General features: G+C 41.8%; 1 long non-coding RNA gene across 1 annotated transcript; it reads left to right on the forward strand.

Moving 5' to 3' along the window:
- The first annotated feature begins 429 nt into the window (after positions 1-429).
- LOC310745201 lies at positions 430-6,399 on the forward strand. Its single transcript, XR_014540018.1, has 3 exons — positions 430-485; positions 2,225-2,317; positions 5,177-6,399. It is a non-coding gene; the product is annotated as an uncharacterized lncRNA (long non-coding RNA).
- Positions 6,400-6,658: the final 259 nt, after the last annotated feature.

Here is a 6,658-nt window from a genome sequence, read left to right on the forward strand (position 1 = left end):
GTCCACCCCCTCACTGCAGTCTACATCTGGGAGGGATCGGGAGTGAGAGGCTAGAGGGGGAAGGTGGGGACCAGTGGTCAGTTCCAACAATGTCTTCATCTAGGCGAGATATGCTTGGCATGCAAGAGATCCCAAGTTCACTCCTTGGTGTCTCCAGCTAACTGGATATCATGTAACATGGCTGGCACTTTGGAAATGCTGTTGCCCATTAAAGGAGATGGTGCTGAGCCAATTGGACCTATCAGTATATGGCAGCCTTAAGCATTCCAGCTCTCTAGATCAGTTCAAGAAGGATGTTGCTCCTGACTGATTGGTTCCCCACTGAGCCACTTGAGATGCAGAGCTGACTGTTGTTTGTGCCAATGCTCCTTCTACCTGTATCCCTTCCCCTGTGGTGGCTGAGGGCCAAACTGCACATGAATCAGTCCCCTGTATTTTCCTTCTATGGCTGAAAAAGCAGATTGGAGGGAGAGCTCTCTTATTTGGTAATGTTTATTATTTCATTTTATAATGTAGATAACAAGAGAGAAAAATGAGAAAACGAAATTATAAAACAGGCACATAGAAAGAGCACATTTGCACATGGGTTAAAATAACAAAGTCCAAGTAAAGGCTGTCAACATTATCAGATGGAAGGGGAGCATTTTGATCGCAAACATGGCCTGCAGGGGACAGATTTAAGTACTCCCTCTCAAAATGCCTCTGTTCCAAAATTAAATTGCAGCTTCTATTATCCCCCATCCCAAGGTTGACTTTCACTGTTTTGTACCAGTTTGGCCCTCAGCTGAAACCAGTTCTGCTTGATCTGCAGTTACATGCACCCATTACATCCTCCCTCAACTGACTGAACAGGATCACCTTAATTCTAAGTCAAATTTGTTGTTGCTGCTGCTGCTTACAACAATTTTCCTGGAATGTTTGAGACCATGATTATAAGTCTAAGGCAGGGATGTAGAACCTGTGCACATTCCACTGTTGCCATGGGTCATCGTGACCAGGGCTTATGTAAGTTGGATTTAAGCAACATCTGGGGGATCACAGGTTCCCCATCCCTAGTCTAAGGTCCTGGGGATCAGCAACAAATTTTAAAGGAGGTGTCTATGCATAATTTCCTTCCCCCTTCATCCAGGCAAGCAGCAGCCTGCTGGAATCAGCTCTATCTAGAAAATGTCTTTTGCTACTTACTGCTGAATTTATTGCTTATGTGTGCTGCCTTTTATATAGCAACTAAGTAACAGTCCAGAGCTCTATTCAAAAGGCCCTCTGCTTCCAAGAAATATCAATCCATCATGATACAAGCAAATATCCAGCAGGGACATACACAAGACTAATCTATCCCGGCTTATTGGTTATAATTAAGCATACCACATGAATAGAGCCCTTCTGGTATTTCTGCTGATCTGCAACTGGGGAAGATCACAAAACCTACTAAACACAATCGTCATTATAGGGTGTGTGGTTTTTTCTTTTCTTTTTTAGCTTTGCTAATGACTTAAATGTGTTGTCTTAACCAATTATACTCTGGCAGACATGTGAAAATAAAATCTAGAACATCAAACTCACCAGTCAGTTCCCAAATAATTGATGCTTTATCAAATTCACCCGCACGCACAAGCAAATGCAAATAGAGGCAATGTTCTACTTTTGTGCGATATAAATGAGCTTATCAAGATTAGACATGAACTCTTACAATGAGCTAATCAAAACAGAAAGCTGAAAGAGATGTATGATACATCTGAGAAATGCCTTAGTTTCATCATACAGTGCACACTATAAACCCCATTCTAGCCCCATCCTTCTCAAAATGAGAACGTTTTGCTGGACTTTATTTTGAAACAAGTAATAAAAAAAGATGTGGTCAGCATTTATGGAAGTGCAGACAGAGGCAAACTAATAAATTTATTTCCTTAAAGGTTCCACAAACTATGGTTTGTGTGCTACACAGGCAGTTTCTGGGCAGCTCACAAAAGGGAACATAAATAAAATAAAACAAAGCTCCTGAGCATGACTTGGGCTGGATCTACACTGATATAAAAATGCTTTTAAAGAACCCACAATATAGCTTTCAGTGCAATTTCTCATTGATGATGGATCACTGCTCTACAGTGCCCTCTGGTGTCACATTTTTATAATGCCTTTTTAACGTTTTAACTGACCAGTGTAGATCAGTCCTTTGTGTGAAGTGGAAACTTTTCCTTGCTCTCCTCGTCATTGCCTTCTCTAGCCGCATGCTGGGGACCAAGGAGCCTGGTCAAAGGAGGCGTTGTGGAGAGGGCAGAAGGAGAAACTCAGTCTTCAACCTCCAAGCTGCAAAGAAGTAAGTGAGAGTTTCAAGCTTGTGCAAAGTGAAAGAAGAATACGCCTAATGCGGTGATGGAAATATAAGGACTCTGGAAATGGGAGAAGTCAGAAAGCCCACAACTTTTGGGAGTGGGCATGCTTGAGAAATATGAAGCCCATTCACACATTACTCCTGTGTTCCAAGGGCTACTGGCTCTGCCCCTGAGGTTATAGAGCTTCCTCCAGTGTCCATGGATATCTGAAGGGGGAGGCCTATTATCTCTATGTTTCTGCCTTCCCTAGGACCTTGAACACTGACTGACAGGGCCCACTGAAGCCTAATGTGTGAAGATCTGGCTTTGTAGGCTTTCCCCCTGTAGACATCCATGCTGGAAGCAGAGCTGGGGAGGTTGTGCAACCTCAGGGGCAGGCCAGGTACCCCTTGTTTGTGTGAGTAACATGACTTGGTCCTTGCCTCCTGCTAAAGGGTGGGTTGGGATTTACTTATTCACTGCACTTATTGAATGTTCCAACACAGTACTCAGCTCAGAAAACTCAGAAAACACATTGTAAAATTGAGAGAGAAAACATTTAGAGCTGTATATTTCGAGATTCCATTCTCCTCCCTTCATCAGACCTGGGCCTGGGAAATGAGTTTTGCTTAGCAGTTCCTAGACATGTCCTTTCTCTCTCTTTTGCCTGCCCGCCCGTCACAGTCTAAAGTGAATTTAATGCACTGGTGTCACATTACAGATGATTAATATTGTGGCGTTAATATTATGGCTGTCATTGTCACAAGGCTATGAAAAGCCACATATCCTACTTGCGCATCTCCAGCTTGGGGCGGCTTCAGATTTGTCACTGTTCCTTCCTTTGAAGCTCTTGAATTTAGGAAATATGGCAAAATCTGTGTGTGGACCACCGTGAGTGACAAATGCACACAGGTCCTCACAGAATACACATGCAGCAAAGAAGTGCCTACACCTGTAGCATACCTGTCCTTTTTCACCTCATGAGGTAATAGGGATTTGAAGGGTGAGTAGTTTATATTGAGGAGAAGGCATGGGGCAGGGCAAGGGGTTAAATATTGCCTCCCCCAGGACGGCTGCTCCAGAACTGCAGTCCAAGAATGGAACTTGTATGTCACATCTCACATGTCACTAACAGTACAATCTTAAACTCAGGACTATTGAATTAATTGGTGGCTTACTCCTAAGTAAATGAGGTGAGGACTGCAACCTAACTTCTCTTCTTCTTCCTTGTAATTTACTGGGTGCTGTCCTGTCTCCCCTGAAGTCAAGATCAAAATAAAGCTGTGATCTCAGTGGGATCAAGGTTGCAACCAATGAAACCAGGACTGTGCTGCAGTGATGTGCTTCCTATTAATGTATATTAAGCTTAAAAGCTTTCTACTAATTATAATAGAACCCAGACCATTAGATTGTTGTGGGAGGATAAATGGTTTGGGCTGGGAATGTTGAGTCTCTCCCACTCTGCTTGGGAAAATATATATATATATATTAAAATTAAAACAGATTTCCAAACCTCCCAGAGTCAAGATTCAAGAAGCACATCTTCTCCAAAGCAAAGGATTGGACATGTCTTTTGTCTTCTTTGGGTGAAATTGCACTGAACAGGTTTCCAGCAAGAGAACTGCAAGCCCACAGACTGAAGGCAATACTGACAGAGCTTTTAATAAAAGTTGCCCATTGACTTTAGAATTTCAAGACTAAAGTCTCTCCAGCCTCTCTCACTCTCTGCATTCGGCTGTCCTGCTTTGAGCCATGGGTATCTCCTCCACACTCCAGCTTCACCAGCTTTGTGATGGCATCAGACTCCTGCCTGATAACACAGTCAATGGGCTGTGCATGTGCTTTTTATCTGAAGAAGCCACAACTGTAATATGGTTCTGTGTTTTTTCCTTTTAAAAAATTGTGAAAGCAGTCCTCCACTCACAACACTTTCCCATCCCCCTCCTCTAACAAATTTAAGCAGCAATACCCTCTTAACAGGGAGTAAACCCTTTTGAACTCATTGGACTTCTTATTAGAGATGGGAGAGGACGTTATTTGATGCTCTTTTTTCTTTTCTTGCTGTGGAAAAACTTGCTTCTAAACTCTGTTGTTGGTTGAATTAGGTACTTCTGTGGATTGTGTCACACATTTTCACTATGTGTAAAGTGTTGATAGAAATACTCATCTAGTATATATTTTGAAAAGTAGTACGTCTGTCCATTTTTCTGTCTTTTATCTTGGATTAAGACACCTCTAGCGATATCGTCACCAAACTTGGCACAAGGGTTCCCAAGATAGGGGTAGCAGTTAGTGAGGAAGTTAGTGACAATGTTGTTTTAATCTCTCCGTATCTTCAACGATGAATATGCCCCCAATGCCAGCTTGTGTTGGCCTCCTTTTGACCTTTGTGTGGAAAATGTAATGATAAAAGGTGTTAAGTCCAGTGGTACCTCGGGTTACAGACTCTGCTAACCCCGAAGTAGTACCTCAGGTTGAGAACTTTACCCCAGGATGATATCAGAAATCATGCAGTGGCAGCGCAGTGGCAGCAAGAGGCCCCATTAGCTAAAGTGGTACCTCAGGTTAAGATTGGTTTCAGGTTAAGAACGGACCCCCGGAACAAATTAAGTTTGTAACCAGAGGTACCACTGTACTTGTGAAAAATAAGTATCTCCATAAGGGATTACATCACCAATGACATCGATGGGTGGGTGTGTTTTTTTTTTTGAGGAAAAGGGCCTCACAGGCCAAACTGGGTTACCTGGTGGGCCAAGAATGGTCTGCAGGCCAGAGATTCTCCAACCCTGGATTACAGGAACCTAGCAGGTATAACTCATTTGATTCATCTCATGGTTTTTGCTCCTTTCTCCTATCCACTGTAGTGCCTATCATTAAAATGACTGATCCTCAGCAGCTGGAGTTGTGCACCTCAAGTCAAAGGATTTGAAACAGTCATGAATGTTGTTGATATTGGCTAGATATTCTTTGCTCCCCCGACCTGAAAACTACTACATTACAAGAAATGCCGCATCAAGAGAAGAAATTGATTTTGTTAACGTGATTTTTATTTTTTTTTAAATATAGAAAACACCCACCCACACATACATTCCTTCTGACTTTATTGTGCTCCTGTCTGGTTACAACAGACAGTACTTTCTCTCCAGATCTTAAGAAGATATGATTTGTTTTAAGAAGAATGGATGTTGTGAAGAAGTTAGTGAAACATCTGGCCATTGTGAGGAGAGAGCAAGATTCATATTCATGGGCCAGCTGCCTGAAATAACTATTTTCTTCAGTGCAACTCACTGGTTATAGCATTACAGTGACTGACTATGGTGTTTCTATGAATGACACGGAAAGTTGTGATTCAGATGAGCTGAGAGATTGCTGTCTACTGACAGATGCACTGTGTATTAACTGGGAGTGGTGGTGCAGCAAACATTGCTCTCCAACCGGCTCTTGAAGTTTAGCTACACAAGACATCAAAAGCAAAACCCTAAAAGGAACTGAACTCTACATGAAACTAAAACACCAAGCCGAGGGCAAAAACAGGTTTTTAATTTTTTGAAACTTCTTTCCCTTCTCAAGTGTCAAATTTGCAATGAATAATGCATCCAAAGAATTCTTCAGTTCTAAATTCTGAATAACAAATAAGTTCATCAAATGAGACACACCACCAACTTCTGCAGTTCACTTGTGGCAACTCTTTGCTTACATATACAACACCTGCCTTGCTCGTTTTCTTATAAAATTATGGTTTGGGTGCAGGCAAGTTCTGTGGCATCACTAACTTGGTCAAGGCCCAAGCAAAATCAGAACACTTATGGATATATCACATCTTCAATCTTACAATAGACTGATTTTACGAAGCAGCAGATTTTAAAACAGGTTTGTTATTAATCAGTGGAATGTGTGCTTGCATTTTCTCCCCACAGGGTTCCTGAGCACAAGAGGCAAAAGTTCACCATCATTGCATCTTGGTCACATGTAGGGATTGGGGAGAAGTCTGATTCAGTTCTCATTTAAAGCCAAAGTTATCAAATCCACACTTTCCAAAACAATACGCGAACCAAAACACAGCCAACTTTTGAAATTTGCATTTGAAATTTGCCAACAAATGTTTACACCAAATGTTTACAAATGTTTACAAAAATGCATATACTAGGGGGAAGTGAGCAAAACAATGAATATATTAGTGAAAACAGCATATAAGATGCATTATATTAGGAAAATTGCCTGCAAAAATGTGTAAAACAGTCAAAACTGCATTAAAATATGTGTCAGGGAACTGCCATTGGAACAGGGGTGGGAAGCAGAGGGGCAGTCATGTTACAGGGAGGCTCCAAAAATCTTGCGAAGAAGTT

Source organism: Podarcis filfolensis (genome assembly GCF_964270895.1).
Source record: "Podarcis filfolensis genome assembly, chromosome: 11".
NCBI classification, from domain to species: Eukaryota; Metazoa; Chordata; class Lepidosauria; order Squamata; family Lacertidae; genus Podarcis; species Podarcis filfolensis.